This window comes from Dipodomys spectabilis, unplaced genomic scaffold (genome assembly GCF_019054845.1).
Source record: "Dipodomys spectabilis isolate Male_0828 unplaced genomic scaffold, ASM1905484v1 ptg000152l, whole genome shotgun sequence".
In the NCBI taxonomy this organism is placed as follows: domain Eukaryota; kingdom Metazoa; phylum Chordata; class Mammalia; order Rodentia; family Heteromyidae; genus Dipodomys; species Dipodomys spectabilis.
The window spans coordinates 4747501-4764942 of NW_024870829.1; positions in this window are offsets into that span (position 1 = coordinate 4747501).

The window sequence follows — 17442 nt, forward strand, 5'->3', positions numbered from 1 at the left end:
TCAGGGTACCAGAATCACAGATGGGAATTGCCATGGATAAAACCCTAGGAGAAGAAAAATAACATAAAGTAAGAAGAATGAACTATCTGCAGTACATTGGTAACATCAAGCTTGACAACTAAACAAAAGAAGACCTGTGTTTCTATGTATTGGCATTCATTTCAATTAGCATCATTTCGTATGGTCATGTATATATTCATAACTTCTGTGCTACTCTAATCCACTTTCAGGAGTAATAGGCCAATGCTACTCATTGCAAGTGAGGGAAATCATAGAGCTCATGTTTCTTTGGGCCTGGCTTGATTAACTTAGTATGATTTCCCCCAAGTCTTTTCATTTTCTTACAAAAGGGACTATGCCACTCTTTCTGATAGAAGCATAAAATTACATTCTGTAAATATACCATATTTTCTTGATCCATTCATCTATTGAGGGGCAACTGGGTTGGCTCCATATCTTAGCTATGGTAAACAATGCTGCAATGAACATAGTTGTTCTGGTAGCTTATTGTGCCCTAGTTTGAAATCATTTGGATAACTGTGAGGAGTGGGATTGCTAGATCTTAAGGGAGTTCTATGTTTAGTCTTTTGAGGAACCTTCATACTGCCTTCAGAGTGGTTGAACCATCAGTGTGGTAGGGTTCTCATTTAGGCATATCCACCCCAGCATTTGTTATTATTTGTTTTCTTGATAGTGGACATTCTAACTGTGGTGAATGGGATCTAAATGTGGTTTTGGTTTTGATTTGCATTTCTTTTATGACCAGTGATGCTGAGAGGCCACACTATAACAAGTTTCTAATGTCTCAACAGAGGCATAGAAACTTGTAATATTGTATGCTTTTTGTTGTACCTTCACTTGGAGCTTCCAATAACTCCTATAACTTACAACAAAGGTTTGTACTAATTACCTTACTGAAAAAAAACACTAATTTTGAAAAAATATAGAAAAATATATCTTTGTCAGGGGTTCCAGTGAATACTAAGGAAGTTTCTTTACTGGGAAATTTTACTTGATTGCTTGTTCTTTATGTTATTTGAACACATGTTGAATTTGGGGTTTCCCCCCCAACCCAACAACAAACTAGTAACTATGTTGCCTCATTGGATTTTGCTTCACAAGTTACAAAATATTTTGACGTATTTTTGGTTTCCTGTTGGGGGAAGGTTGGCGTTTGAAGTACTAGTGGGCCAGTACTCAGGCTTGAACTGAGGGTCTGGAGCTCTTCCTTAGATTGCTTTACTCAGTGCTGTCACTGTGCCACTCGAACCACATCTCCACGTCTGGCTTTTTCTACTTAATTGAAGATGAGAAATTGAGGATTTATTAGCTTGGGTTGGCATCAAACTGTGATCCTCAGATCCCATCCTTGTGAACGCTAAGATTACAAGAATGATCCAGAGGCTGGATATATTGTGCTCCCTATGAAACCTAAACAAGGGCACATAATTCTGAAGCATGTGTGTAAGATTATGCATTTCTCTGTACAGCATTTTCACAATAAAAAAAGAAAATTAATTAGAAAATATAGCCCTTATATGTGTGTATACATAATATAAATGTGCAGAGGGCAATGAGGATGTATCTGCTGATTTTGAGGAAAGATTTCACCTATGGCTTTTCACACACTGGGCTACGCTGTACAGAAAGATTGAGACTAAAGGTGAGGTAATTGATGTCATCATCCCATTCATCTACATCCCTTGTCAACATGTATGCACATATATACTGTGGTGTAATCATGATTATTTTGTGTATGAGAGGCAGTACTGGGGTTGAATTCAGGACCTAGGTACTCTTGCTTAGCTTTTATATGCTCTACCATTTGAAGCACAGCTCATCTTTCTGTATTTACTGTTTAAATGGAGGTAAGAATCTTTTTTGATCAGTTGGCTTTGAACTGAGTTCCTCATATCTCAGAGTTCTGAGTACTTAGTTTTACAGGCCTGTGCTTCCAATGCCTAGCTTTTCATTATTACTTTTACAAGCTATATGCTCACACACATTCCTTGAATTTCAAAAGTCTCACTGTTCAGGCTGACAAGATGTGAGGAAAGATGGTTGAGTGGATAAGTTACCAAATGGGCCTCTAGCCCCATTAACATCATTCTGGCAGTTACTTGCATTTCAGTCAGTGAGTACATATTTCTAATTTCACTCTGTCTTTTTTAAATGCCATTTTGAACTGTCTTTGATACATCTTTTAAATATTATCTCCCAAACAGAAGATATTATGTGAATATATTCGATAATATTTCAAAAAGTATGTTATTGTGTGTCTGGATGTCTGTTGTCAGAGGCTGTCCATCTGGGCTTCAGGAACAGAGCTAATGTTTCCTGTCTGCTGGTTGCAGACAGGAAGGATTTTCCTGGCCAGGCTTTGACATGGGATCCATTCATCTTAGACTGCTAACTAGCTAGGATAACAAGCATGAACCATCACCAACCTGCTTGTTTTAGAAGCATTGCTTTTCCTTCATTGATTTTTTTTTCCTGGAAGGTTGATATAGACAGACTGCTTGTACCTCATGATAATGTGATTTGAATAATACCCTTAGGCTCTGGCATTTCTGAAACTGATTTCCACAGTTCTAGACAAATGAAATTGTTCTAAAGCCAATAGCATTTTCCTTCTGAGAAGTTAGGTCTCTTATTTAAATCTCTTATCTTTTCCTTTGGCAAAACAATCAGGATGTTTCTGTAAAACTATTTCTTGAGATTATTAGAGATATAAGGTATCATGTACACACTTTCAAATAATCTCTCCTTTTATAAACATATGTTTATATAGAAGAATGATGACTATTGAATTAATTTGATAACCACTCTAGAATTTTTAAGCTTTAATGCTTATTAACTCAAAGGAGGATTATAAACATTCAGAATAGTGGAATGGGGCTACTACTCATTTGATGTATGTGGAAAGATGATCAGAATTCTTATGAATAATAAAATATATCTTCAAATTTCCAATGGCTGACTGCTATGCTAACTGGGAGGAGACATTGGTGCTGCCAGGGATTTGAAAGTTGGTAATGAAGCAAAATATCCTGGGAGAGCATTTGCTAAGGATATAATTTCCAAGACTCATACCAAATACATTGAATTAGAATGCTAAGTGATGAATGACTGAGCACCAAATTTTATTTGTTGGCTTCTTTGTTTTTGACGTCCTGGGATTTGGACCTAAGGCCTGGGTGCTGTTTCTTAGTTTTTTCCTCAAGGCTAGTGATCTTCCAGTTGAATCACAGCTTCATATCCATATTTTTGGTGTTTAATTGGATATGTCTTACCAAATTTCCTCTTTGGGCTTCCTTAAAACTCATCCTCAGATATCAGCCTCCTGAGTAAGTAGGATTCCAATTGTAAGCCACCAGAGCCCAGATAGAATCACATTTTAGAAGTATTCTTTCGGTGAATCAGATGTGTCTGACTACTATTTTAGCACTTTGGTTCCAGTGGGTCATGTCAGTTTTATAATAAAATCAGAACTTTTCTTCTTGTAATCTGCAGTATCCAATATCTATCTAATTTATTCTTATCTTCATTTCGGACCTCTTTTTTCTTCATTGTACATTTCCATTCTTACTTCACAAGCAAGCATGTCAATGCTGTTTTCCTTTTCTGAAGCAAGTCAGGTCCATTCCCATCAATGGGGGATGTATTTGCTGTTCTTATTGCCTGGAGTACCTGCTCCTAGATAATTGCCTGGATGATGGCTCCCATATCAACTATCTCTTGTTCAGCCTTGTCTCCTCCCATCCTCACTGTGAAGTTGTTGCTACAAAATCACCAATGTCATGTCTCTGATTTATAGGAATTATCATTATGATTTCTGATTTTCGTTTCAGCATGAAATTGTTGAGGAGAGATCCACATTAACTTCTGTTTCTCCAATATCTATAATAGTGCCTAATCCTTAATGTTCAGGAGTCTTACATGGAGATCAACCTTCCTCAGCTCGATTTATCCTAACTTCTGGTCAGGACAGCTCTTCAAGCTGAAGTCTGGTGGCTAGAAATCATTCCCTTTCATTCTTTGTGCCTGTTGGTGTTGTTGAGTCCACTTCAGGGCAAAACGAGAACCTGACACCTATTTTTGCTATGGCATAGGTGGCTGTGACATCATAGAAATTATAGCCATTATTTTGTGAAGCTGTGTGAGGACATTCTCCCCCACATAATTTCTTCCATATATGTGTCTCCTTTGCCCAGGAGTGCATTCAACAATTCAACAACAAAACTATCATCCACTTCCTGATACACTCAGAGTATGTTTCTATTTCCTTTAAAAAAAGAAAAATCCAAGACATGCTTTGGTGATTTGTCATTGAATTACTGAAACAGAGTATATAATTTTATGTATTTGTAAGTCTTTGTCCATCTCTCTTGAGCCCTTGCCATACTTCTATGTGTTTGCAGCTTGGGAAGGGAAATAAGGTTTAATTCAGTATAGTCAAAGATTAAAGTTCAGAAGGCTCTTTTTAGACCCTTTTGGAGGGAAATGCCTACTTTCTATCTGATGGATGTTCCACAGATGGCAATCTTGGTACAGAAACTGAGTAGAGTGTCATAAAAGGTTGTCCTGATTTCTGCTGACTTTCCTCTGGGTTTGGGGAGTGTGATCCCACTGCATATGTGTCTCTTTGAAGGACACAGGCCTCCTCTGAAAATCTAAGGCCTTTGGTGTAAGAGAGACTAAACCTCAGAACCCAGCTTCCCACATCACTAGGATTACAGGCCTGAGTCTCATGGACTCAACTCATAGCTTCATTTTTATACATAGTATAGTCAGTTTCATTATACTCACTTCTTAGACAGATATATATATAAATATATATATATATATATGTTTATTCATCTATTTATAATCAGTGTTAGATCTAGAAACACACAAATATATATTCATATAATCATATAATTATAATCAAATTATAGCTGTGTTTCCCCCAAAATATTTTACACTAATATTTTGTGAAATAATTACTCAAGACTAAAAATTTAAATGCCTTTGTAGTTTGAAAAATCATATTCAATTTCATATATTATATAATATACCATATATAACATCAAGAATATAACATATATTTACATACATCTGATTTAATTGTGTTATTTTCCTGCCTGATTTTGTGTTTGTTCATCTATGTAAGCCTTCTTTCTTCTATTGATGATAGTTTTTACTTTCCAGTATACATATTTCCTATATATTTTGTCAAATATCAAACATAAGGAGATTTTTATATTATTGTAGGTAAATTTTTCTTCCATATTTACCCAAAGCACAAAGAAAATATATACAGATTTGAACTAACTGTTGGAAGAGTGTCCCACATACCACTATAAGTATTGTGTCATTGGTCCCAATTGACAGAATAGCTTTCTAGGACATCTTATCTGCTGTCCAAGACCTTTTCTAGCCACCTTATCAACCCATCCAGGCATGGCTTGGCTTCTTTGCCGCTCCCTGTGCATTTAACAGTTCCCTGTATACACAGTAGGCTCTCTTGTACAGCCCCCTGTCATTCTGTGTTTTCCCCCAACAGCACACATATGCATGATGCTTCAGATTGTAGGCTTAAAAAGAAACGTATTTAAGATTCATGAATCTACAATATATCAAAAGCATTGATATTTTAATAAAGTTAGAAAAATAAATAGAATTAACACTTTACAACAATCAGAACAAAAAGAAAAATAAAGATTTTTTTTCAGGAAGGGGGAATGGAATCTCTAAATCTAGATTGGTCTCTAAGTTGCCTTCAGGCAGAAATTCTGCCTCTGAGTCCTCAAAGGGATTTATTTCATCACTAAAGACAGGATTTTCTTCCTGAGTCCAGGGAGGGACAAATTCTAATTTCTTAATTGGAAATTGGATCGCCTGCAAGAGGACAGATTGGTCTTGGTATTCTGTGAGGAAAGACTCTCTTTCCTCAACTGAATCTAGAGTTTGGACCTCTCTTATTTGTTTTGCTGAACATAGACTGGGATCATTTTCCATTAGCACACATTTACCCTGCACACCAAGACGAGTCTTTTTGAATGGTTTGGCGCCGATCTAGATGGATTGTGAATATCAATAGGAGACATTCTGGATCATCTTCTTCCTTGCTTGTATGTGCAGGTGTACTTGCATCACATGTGGTGTTCAGAACCAGTGAGATGTCCACAAGACTCAAAACTTGTTTGGGCCTTTCCACAAGTTAAACAAAAAGCCCTCTATGTTCACATGCTTTCTGGAGATTAGTGATGGCTTCCGATCTCTATCAGTCACCATAGATGACATCACTGATGGGTTCTTTATCTGGAGTTCTGCAAGAGTTGTTCTACGGTGATGCAAACCTGAGCATGGAAATAGGTTCAGGAGTCTTAGAACTGTAGAAGTTAAGGTGTGACTAAACTTTCATGAGCATCTAATGGGGGAAGCTGTAGAACTTGAGTTTGGACTGAACACTGATGAGAAGGTAGGATGTTTCTAATGAGTGATTACTTCCAAGTTGTTTTAAAAGGAGAACAGATATTACCTGGCAAAGAATATCTATAAAAGGACATTTTGCCAAGCTGGGGCATACTAAGGGCTCTTGGCCAATCAGGCACAGACCTAGAGACTCAGGTTCCATCCATACTCACCAGATCTGAGGCATATAAACAAGGACTTCTTCTTTTCCTTGGTCTCAAGGATCATGAGTTCCTCCAGCTGCTCCAGAAGAATATGTGAGCATAAGAGCAAGTCTGAAGATGGCATGTTGAGCTTGACATACTGTGTAAGTTCTTTCATGGTGTCATGGTACTTGTGCTCATAGAAATCATCATGGTAGAAGTCCATCCACATAGGAAAGATGGAACAAACCATGCTGTGGGCAGACAAGGAAAATGAGAGCCCACCCTCCACATCCTGAGGCTATAGCGTTTTTCTGGCAGGACATGCATGTTGGGATGTGGGAAGAGACTCCTGCAAGCAGGATGCTCCTCACAATTTCTCAATTACAATACTCTAAAATTCTCCCTGTGATAGGAGGAGAAATTTGTTTCTCCACTGAATCTGACTTGTTATACACAGACCTCCTTGTCATCCATGAGAGTCCAAAACAACAACGGCATCCACAATGTGTAATCTGCTATCCACTGAAGTGCCAAGCCTCAACTCCCTGATGAAAATCACAACTGGTGTGCAAAGAAGAATGTTGACTTTCAATCAGAAACCTCAAAGATATCCATTTTTCAAGGACAGAATTTCTCTTTGTCCCAACGTCAACTTTCTTCTTCATCTTGTTCATCTTCCTCCCAGTTATGGTAGAAGGATCTGTACCAATGGGAGGAGAGAAGGAGAATAACTCTGTGCTTCTCCTTTTTCTGAACTAACAGGACACACTTGGGACTGGTTAAGTCCCACAGAGTAATGTAAACATGACCGACAAAAAGTGGAGATATGTCTACAAAATTTCAAGTAAATTCTGTGAGGATGCTTATATGCATCTGTCCAAATAAGTGCACAATGGCTCATGCCTCTAATCTTACTAACTAGTAGTGTGAGATCTGAGGATCACAGTTTGAACACAGTCTAATATGTAAAATTCTAAAGATACTTCAGTGAACCAGCCAAAGGCCAGACCTGGACTTGGGGATCAAATTATAGAGTGCTACGAACAGGACAACTCTCAGGCCCGGAATTCAAGCTCAAGTTGCATTTTTCATCTGTCTATATTCCTTCAAAGGCCTCCAAGAAGGTTAGGGTGGACGTTGGGTGCCACTGGCTCATTCCTTTAATCCTAGTCTCTCAGCAAGCAAACTGCTAAGGCTCCACTAGTTTCTGTGAAAAATGAAATGTTCTGGCAGCCCAGTTCTAAGGAGTTAGCCGGGAAGTGAACTTCTTTGTCTCAAGACAAGCTCCTGTGATCAGACCCCAGTGAAACAGTCTCAGAGAGGTACCAAGTATTCCAATAATCTGCCAGGATGTCTCATCCCTGTTTGAAAGAGGAACACTCACTGTTTAAACAATATCCATCAACTGCTCCATTGTCTCCTACTCTATAGTGTTGAAGAATGTTTCTAACGTAGAAAAGATCACCTTTCTGGTAGGCAGGGACCAGGTTCATTACCAGCATTTCCAACAAGCCTGAGTCCAAGCTCTCTATATTATAAGGCATATTCAGGGTTTGGGCTGACTCATTGTCATACTGAGGTGGTAAAAAGAATGGATTTTTGAAACATGGAATTGGGAGTACACTTCAAAATGATTAATAGCGTGGATTGAAAAGTACACAGTAAATATTTTCTCAGTATACACATATAAAAGCACACAAGAAGAAGGTTGTACTGTGGCCTAGGATGAGATTAAATAGGTTTCCTGTCATAGTTATACCTGGCATGAGTTTCCTTGTGATTTCCTTGGTTTCGTCTTATAAAAAGGCCTGAGAATATGGATTCGTGTTTTGGCACTGATCCAATATCTGCAGCATTGAGTGAGGCACTCACACCTCTCACGCCTGAGACCTGAGTCTCTTGAACTTTCTTGTTCCTGAGCTACAGGCCACTTGAGCTGGCTTGAGCTAACTGTCAGTTACAGTTGTCTGGCTCTCAGAGTTCCATATTCTATTCCATTGTGAGGTAGAGTGTGTCATCTCTCAGAGACCAATGATCTAAATTGCTTGCTCACATAAGACCATCCCAAAGACATAGTGGAGACTGAAATCTCCCCTCCTACATCACTCTATGCACATGTGAACATTGTCAAATCCCAACATCCTCAGCTAGGTCTGGGAATCAGCATGTTCTCAACCTCAAGGAACACTTTCTAGGTCAGATCCATGCCTTATTTGTCACTATTCCTCTCATCCTGCAGAAATCATTTTGCCTCTCAGGGCCCTCTCAGCCTACCATGTACTTCTTGCATCAATTTTTGACATCTATATCCTAGGACTTTGTTAGTTTTTTGTTTCCTAATCTTGTTTGCCCTTTAATCCCCAGTGTGCTGTCATCTGGAAAAAAAGTAAGTACTTAGAGGTGGAAAATCATACAATTATTGAAAAATAAACCTTACACATATTGCCAGACCTTTTTATAGATGTACATTTTTTTAAGATAGAGTATTTTTTATACTTTTGTCATATTTTATGACAGAGGGGAAGGGGAGGAGGGAAGAGGTGCTGTATTGTCTTCTCATAATTCAATGATTATTATAGAAAAATACTATAGTTGAAGGAATGTAAGCTTTAAATATAAAAACTGTGCTCCTGTTCTTTTTTATAAGCTAGTCACTTATAAAGAATTCCTCACTAAAGTCTTGACTTCTTTGTCCCATGAACTATCCTCCTCCTTCAAAATAATCAGGAAAAAAACCTTTACAAATGAGTGGACTGTTGCCCAATCTCTGGAAAAGAATTTAAGATACAACATTGCCAGAGAATCTGTGAGTGTACATGTGTGTTGGTGTGTGTGTGTATATCTGTGAGGGTGTGTTGTGCATATCTATGTTTTAGGTCTTGAATTCAGGGGCTATATGACAAGGCTGAGTATCTTTCTGGTGACTGTAGTGATCTACCAATTGTGCCACAGTTCCACTGCAAGCTTTCTGTAGTGAACTGTAGAGGAGAGACTCTTAAAATTTCATGCTCAGCCTGTATGAACTAAATCTCAGGTCTCAAACTCCTGATTAGTTAGAGTTATATTTATCAGCCTCCATAACCTGGTGATAAAACAGTGTAATTGGAGGCAGTGGGGTTGCAAGTTTCAGTCTAGCTTCACAACATTCTATATCATAAAACAGCAACAGTAGAACCCTATATAAAAATACAATAATAAGATGTAATTAGAATATAATTTAGTGATATAGTCTGTTAGCATAATTTTCAGGAAACCATGGTATTAATGATTTAGCATCACAAATCCATACAAAATGAGATAATTTCAGTAGACTCTACAAATTTTTAATTCCATCATATAATGATTTCAAAACATTACAATAAACAGGAAAACATTCATACTTATAATGTAAAAAGATGTAAAAAGTTGAAGATGGCCGATTATGAAATGGGAAATTCTACACTGTAGGAAAATTATTGTCATTTCAATGTTTGGTGGTATTGTCATGTTGAATATATGATAATATTCTTCAGAGGAGCAATAGATAAATATATATTTATTACACATATTCTAACTTGTCTCTATCTTTATCAACTTCCAATATTCTTCACATTGTCAGTGTATTCGTGTTTATGGTATATTCCAAAATAGCTAACAGAGTCAGGAGGTTACCAAAATACATTAGCTTGAATGTTTTAGGAGATAAACCTGCTAATTATATTGACTATTTTATGTATTTAACACGTAATGTGTTATCATTGTACTCTCTAAGTATATACATAAGCTATTCAATGTGAAATGGAATATAACATGGTTTTGCCTGTAAAGCTAGGTATTTGGGACATCAGTTCCAGACCAGTGTAGAGTTACCTGCAATGATCCTCAACCCCTGGCTATGCGAGATGGAATACTTCTATCATCCCAGGCCCATGGGGAGTTGAGAATAGGAGGATTTCAATTCCATGCCATTCTAGGAAAGACCGTACACATGCCTCCATCTCAACAAAAGAAAGTTCAACACTGGCTAGCACTTATCATCCCCACCTATGTGAAAATAAAAATAAGAGCATTGTAGTGTAAGAAACAAACAATATTAAAACATGGCAATACAAACCATCATGAAAAAATCTTATCTAGTGTTTGTTTCTTATAACTGTAATCCTAAATCTAGCTAGGATTATATATGTGAGCCAGAGGCAACAAGCGGTTCATTTTAAAAATGAGTATTTAAAGCCAGGTGCCAATCTCTCATGCCTGAAATCGCAGCTAGCCATGAGGCTGAGATCTGAGCATCGCAGTTCAAAGCCAGCCCAGGAAGAAAAGTCCCCATAAGACTCTTATCTCCAATTAACAACTCATAAAATAGAAGTGACTCTGTGGCTCAATTGGTATAATGCTAACAACCTTGAGCACAGAGTCTCAGGGATAGTGCCCAGGCCCTGATTCCAAGCCCCACAACTGTCAAAAAATGAATAAATAAACATTTTAAAGTCGGAATTTCTTGTAAATTAAAATGACAGCGGTGGTATACAATTCTACAGACTACTACAGATTTCATTATATTTGTAGTTAGAAAAAGTAGCAGCACTTGAATAAAGGACATTTTTTCATAAACTAGGGCATATTGGTCTCTAATTCAAGGAAACTGCTGGACTCATAGGTTATATTTTTGGGTGGCTTATTGTTTTGTTTTTAGAACAGGATGACAAACCTTATTTCTGCCAATTGACATTTGGATATGTCTATCATCATTCAAAGGCCATGTAAAATTAAAAGTAAAGACAAGACACAGTCAACTGGCAATAAGTTTACTTGTCTTTATGCCATGTTCCAAATGATTTGTTTAGCTTATATGTCCCTATGGCCTATAGTTTCCTATTCCTGCCTTCCTCAAAATACAAGCATGTTCCACCAATTCAGATTTGAGCAGGCAATATGTAGTATTAGTGCCAAGAGTCAAAGAAAATTGTAACAAAACCAGGGAAGCATGAAACCAACACATTAGTAGCTGGACACTGGGGACTCAGGCCTATAATCCTAGCTACTCAGGAGGCTGATGATCACAGTTCAAAGACAGCAGGAGTGAGAAAATCTGTGACTCTTCTCTCCAATTAACAACCAAAAAGCCATAAAGGGAGCTGGGACTCCAGAGGTAGAGTAGCCTTGATTACAAAAACTCAGGTGCAGCAACCAATCCTGAGTTGAAGCTGATGGTTAGGCACAAAAACAAAAACAAACAACAACAACAAAACAAGCAAAAACTGGGGGAAAGCTCAGGAAAGGATGGCATTGTCTACAAGGCAAATGTACACATTACATGGACTGTGATATGGTAAACTCACTCTACACACCTTAGTAACAATTACATTTAAAAAAGAATCTGAGAAATCCCAAAGCCGTGGACCTTATGACATGCATCTGCTTTCTAGTATTTCAAAGTCCCATCATCTGACCTGGTAGCACACATGTTGTAGCCCAGGGTGTTTATAAAATATGAAAGCAGAGATCTTTTCAGATTGTCCCACCAAATCTTTGATTACTTTAAGCTAAAAACAAAGCAAAGCAAAGCAAACAAAATAGACTTTAAGGTTAATTAGGCTGCTATTAAAAATTCAGATGTTGGTAGTCTTTGTGAAGAGGAAGGGAAAAAAATTATGTAAATAGGTATACAGGTGGATCCATAGCGACAATGAAATGTACAACATATTATGTCAAAAAACGAACTTTACAACTTTGGAGGAGGAAGTGGAAGATGGGAAGGGATGAAAAGGGGAAATAAAGGAGGAGGCACCAATGCTTAATAAGACATGTACTCATAATCTTGCAAATGTAATTGCAACTTCTCTGTACATTATTTTCAAAATTAAAAAATTGAAAAAAAAGATTCCAGTCAGAATTATACTGTTAAATGATGAGTAAGTACATATGTTTTGTAGATACTGATCTCACATATGTCAAAAAATATCCATGAATTCATAACTAGAAACTCTGAAGTGTAAGGTATATTAATTAGGTAAGTTTCATTAGGTAACCAATGAAGAGAACACCACATGGTATTCAGTCAGGTAAAGTAGTTTATTTACTGAACTGCTTCCCATGCCATATATGGTGGAGAGGCATGTGAAAAAAAGGGGGTTGACCCAACCTCAGGCCATGACATATCTAGGCCAAGGCCCGGATGAGATATGGCCTGGTGGGGGGAAAATTCTGGCCACACTAGATGTGACCTCAGGGCCTGGGAATCTCCTCTGGCCAAATGGAAAGTGTGACCAGAGGCTGACCAGGTTGTGATTTAGCAGGAGGGGGAGGTGTCTGCCTCCAGGCATGGCAGATACCTAGGTAACACATAAAGGATGGAAACTTAGCCAAGAAGAGGGGAAGTGTCTGCATAGGGTCTGCATGGCTAGGGCAGACCTAATACCAAATAGAGGTAGCACCTCTGCCATGTAACTCCTGACTCCAAACCGTTCATTCTCAATCATTATCTTTCTTTTTTTTCTTTTTTCTCTTTCTTTCTTTCTTTCTTTCTTTCTTTCTTTCTTTCTTTCTTTCTTTCTTTCTTTCTTTCTTTCTTTCTTTCTTTTTCTTTCTTTCTTTCTTTCCTTCTTCCTTCTTTCCTTGTTCCTTCCTTCCTTCCTTCGTTTCTTCCTTCCTTCCTTCCTTTCTTTCTTTCTTTCTTTCTTTCTTTCTTTCTTTCTTTCTTTCTTTCTTTCTTTCTTTCTTTCCTTCTTCCTTCTTTCCTTGTTCCTTCTTCCTTCCTTCGTTTCTTCCTTCCTTCCTTCCTTCCTTCCTTCCTTCCTTCCTTCCTTCCTTCCTTCCTTCCTTCCTTTCTTTCTTTCCTTCTTTCCTTCTTTCCTTCTTTCCTTCCTTCCTTCCTTCCTTCCTTCCTTTCTTTCTTTCTTTCTTTCTTTCTTTCTTTCTTTCTTTCTTTCTTTCTTTCTTTCTTCTTTCTTTCTTTCTTTCTTTCTTTCTTTCTTTCTTTCTTTCTTTCTTTCTTTCTTTCTTTCTTTTTTTGGGTCTCGTCATGGGGCCTGAGCCCTGGGCCTGGGCGCTGTCCCTCAACTCTTCAGCTCAAGGCTATCGCTCTACCACGTGAGCCACAGCGCCACTTCCGGCTTTTTTTTTTTTGCTTATGTGGTGCTGAGGAATCGAACTCAGGGCCTCTGGCATGCAAGGCAAGCGCTCTACCACTGAGCCATCTTCCCAGCCCCATTTCTTTCTTTCTTTCTGTCTTTTTCTTTCCTTTCATCCTTCTTTCTTTCTTCCTTCCTATCTTCTTTCCTTCCTTCCTTCCTTCTTTCCTTCCTTCCTTCCTTCCTTTCTGTTCTCTCTCCCTCTCTCTGTCTATTTCTCCTCTCTTTCACTCACCCTCCCTCTCTCCCCTACCTCAATATTCTCAATTGTGAGTTGAACTCACAAGCTGTGAAGAACAGCTCAATTGGCAAATGTGAAATTTAATTTACTGTTACCTTACACCTCTACCACAGGTCACTGAAATCAAATAATGAGCACTCAGAAGCATGGCATCTCAAGCCATTTGGAGGAGGAAAGCTAGCACATTCACTGCATTCTGGAGGCCCACCCTGGGAAGGTGGGGGAGACTCCTCCCTCCTCTTGGCTAAATCTCAGCCCAGTTTCTGCATAAGAAGAAGTGACTGCCTCCAAGTGAGCCAGTTACCTAAGTGACACAGGTACTGGGCAGAGACTTAGCCTCTTGTGGTGTTGAGATTAACGACGTGATTCAACATTATCCACTAGTTTGTTGAGATTGAGACTTCCTAAATTTTTGGTTAGGCTATGTTCAAATTGTGATCTATTTACTTCTGATTGCTTACCATGATTATAGATGTGAACCAGCACATCAGACCATTCAAAGATCTTTACCACGCATGGAAGATATTAAGCTTATTTTCCCAGATGACATACAAGTTGACAGACAGCAAAACAATCCTGAATTCTGGTCGAGATGTTTTTTAATATGAAGCAAAATTTACTTAGCAAAATATCTGACTACTGTGATTATACTTCCAAACTTACTCTACATTTTAATATCAAATCACCTATGAGCCAATGATTCACTCCAATTACCTGTAATCATTTATTTCTGTCATATCTTCTAGAGGTAGGCAGAACTGGAGCACACACTATTAACTAAAGTGGTAGAAATTTGAGAGGATCACAGTTCTGAATCAGTCTAGGAAGAAAAGTATCACCCATATCAACCTACTAGGTAGGTATATTGGAATGAAATCATGGCCCCTGCTGTTGGAGCTGGGTGCAAAAATTGCTATTCTATGAGTAAAGAATCTTAAACAAGAAAGGATTAGTGGAGTGACTCCAGTGTTGGAGTACTTGTCTGGCAAACACTACATCAAAACTGAAATCAATTTCCTAAAGATAAAATAAGAAAAGGAAAAGAAGAACAACTCCTAGTGAATATGTTTTCAATGTAATGATTTAAACTAACTTATTGTAGTTATAATGCCATCATTTATTTCTAGGGCAAACGCATTTTGTGTCAAGCCTAAATGAAAAAATTAACACATTATATAAAAAGCTTTGGTAAAACACAGGTCTGGCTTACAATTGTGAAAACTTATGTTTGCATGTGCAGTGGTGTTGCAAGGTTGTTAAGGTTTATGGAAGTCCATCCTTTAGATGAACTTGACATGATGAAGTTACCTAACCATACAGTTCACTGGACAGATACTGCTGCTATATATATATATATATATATATATATATATATATATATATATATATACAAGTGTGAATATATATATATAATATATATATTCACACTTGTATGTATTTATATATTAAGTGACATGTAAATAAAATAAAATTTACAATGAATAAATTTAATGAACAGATACCTTTCCTAGATAATCATTTAATGAGTAAATTCATGTCTTATAGTCTCCAGTGCTATATCACACTTAAATCGTTGCTGATCCCCTTCAGCTTTTTTATGATATTTTTTTCAGATGAAAAAGCCTGCCAATAAATATACTTGTATGACATTCTTTTCTTTATGAAATGAAAAGCATATATTGCTCTTTATGTGTCATCAAAATATTTTTCATAACTTCAAGTACATATTGCCTTATACTTAGATTTCACTCATCTTCCAATAATACCTATGGGAAGGAGAAAATGAAGGATCATTCTGTTACTTTGGGAGCTTCTGTTATTAATCACTGCATAAATATTATGAATATGGAACTCTGAAATTATTTATAGAGACGACTTGAAAGTTTCCTTTCTACACACTCATGTTACTCTCTCAACTAAATCATAGAACTTAAAATAAGTAACATTTTAGCTGGGAGCTGGTGCTTCATGCCGGTAATCCTAGCTATGCAAGAGCTAAGATCTGAAGATGGTAGTTCAAAGCTAGCCCTTGCAGGAAATCTGTGACACTCTTGCCTCCAATTAAACACCAAAAAACTGGAAATGGCACTGTGGCTCAAGTGTAAAGTGCTAGTCTTGATCTAAAGAACTTAGGGACAGCACCCAGGCCTGGAGTTCAAGCCTCATGACCAACAAAAATAAAAAAGGAAAAAAAGTGAGGGAAAACAACATTTTTGGGGGTCTGGTTGTAGGGCCTGAACTCTGGGCCTGGGTGCTGCCCCTCAGCTCTTCAGCTTAAGGCTAGCGCTCTACCACTTGAGCCACAGAGCCACTTCCGGCTTTTTTCTTTTTGCTTATGTGGTGCTGGGGAATCGAACCCAGGGCCTCATGCATTGCAAGGCAAGCGCTCTACCACTGAGCCACCTCCCAGCCCCGGGAAAACAACATTTTAAAAGTAATGTGCACATATACACAAAAATTGTATAGAAATAAAATTATAGCCGTCCCTGAACTGGCAAAAAAGAGATTAAAATGAAATTACCTTCAATCATTCGTTTAGATAATCTATACTGAGGGCAAGCTATTGGAGCTCACATCGCTAATTAAAGGGGTAGAATTTGAGAGGATCTCACTTTAGAACCAGGGTGCCAGGAAAATAAAATGATTCTCATATTATCCTAAAGCCTGGCAAGCTGGAATGCATTTGTGATCCCAGTTACTTGGCAGACATAAGTGAGAAACTTAGCCTCTGTTGAGTCCTCAGCAAAAGTGATAACCTATGAGCAAAGTAACTAAATTAAAAAAGGATAGTTTTAATGGCATAATACTTGTTCAGCAAACAAAATATCTAAATTCATACTCATTTCATAAAAGAGGAAAGAAAAGGGAAGAAAGAAAGAAAGAAAGAGAAAAGAAAGAGAAAGAAAAGAATGCACAGAAGGAGAAGGACAGAAGGGAAGGAAGGAAGGAAAGTAGGAAGGAAGGAAGGATGGAGGGAAGGAAGGAAGGAAGAAGGAAGGAAAGAAGGAAAGAAGGAGATAAGGAAGAAAAGAAGGAAGGACAGAAGGAAGGAAATAAGGAAGGACAGAAGGAAGGAAGGAAGGAAGGGAAAGAAAGAAAGAAAGAAAGAAAGAAAGAAAGAAAGAAAGAAAGAAAGAAAGAAAGAAGAAGAAAGAAAGAAAGAAAGAAAGAAAGAAAGAAAGAAAGAGAGAAAGAAAGAAAAGGAGAAATAAAGGAATTAAAAGAAAGAAAGGAAAAGAAAAAAGAAAGAAAGGGAGGAAGAAAGAAAGTGTGAAAGAGAGGTATAAAAAACCTCAGCATGTGTTAGATGTTAATAATTACCCTAAATCATTTAAACTATAAATGTCATCATTCAAATATCTGGGCAGGAACATTTTATATCAAGCCCTGTTGTATGGACTTGGGACCCCCAAAAAGACCATCAGAGACCACGACCAATGCAACAGCAAAAGAGTCATTTATTTGCAAACTCAAGCTTGGTCTTCCA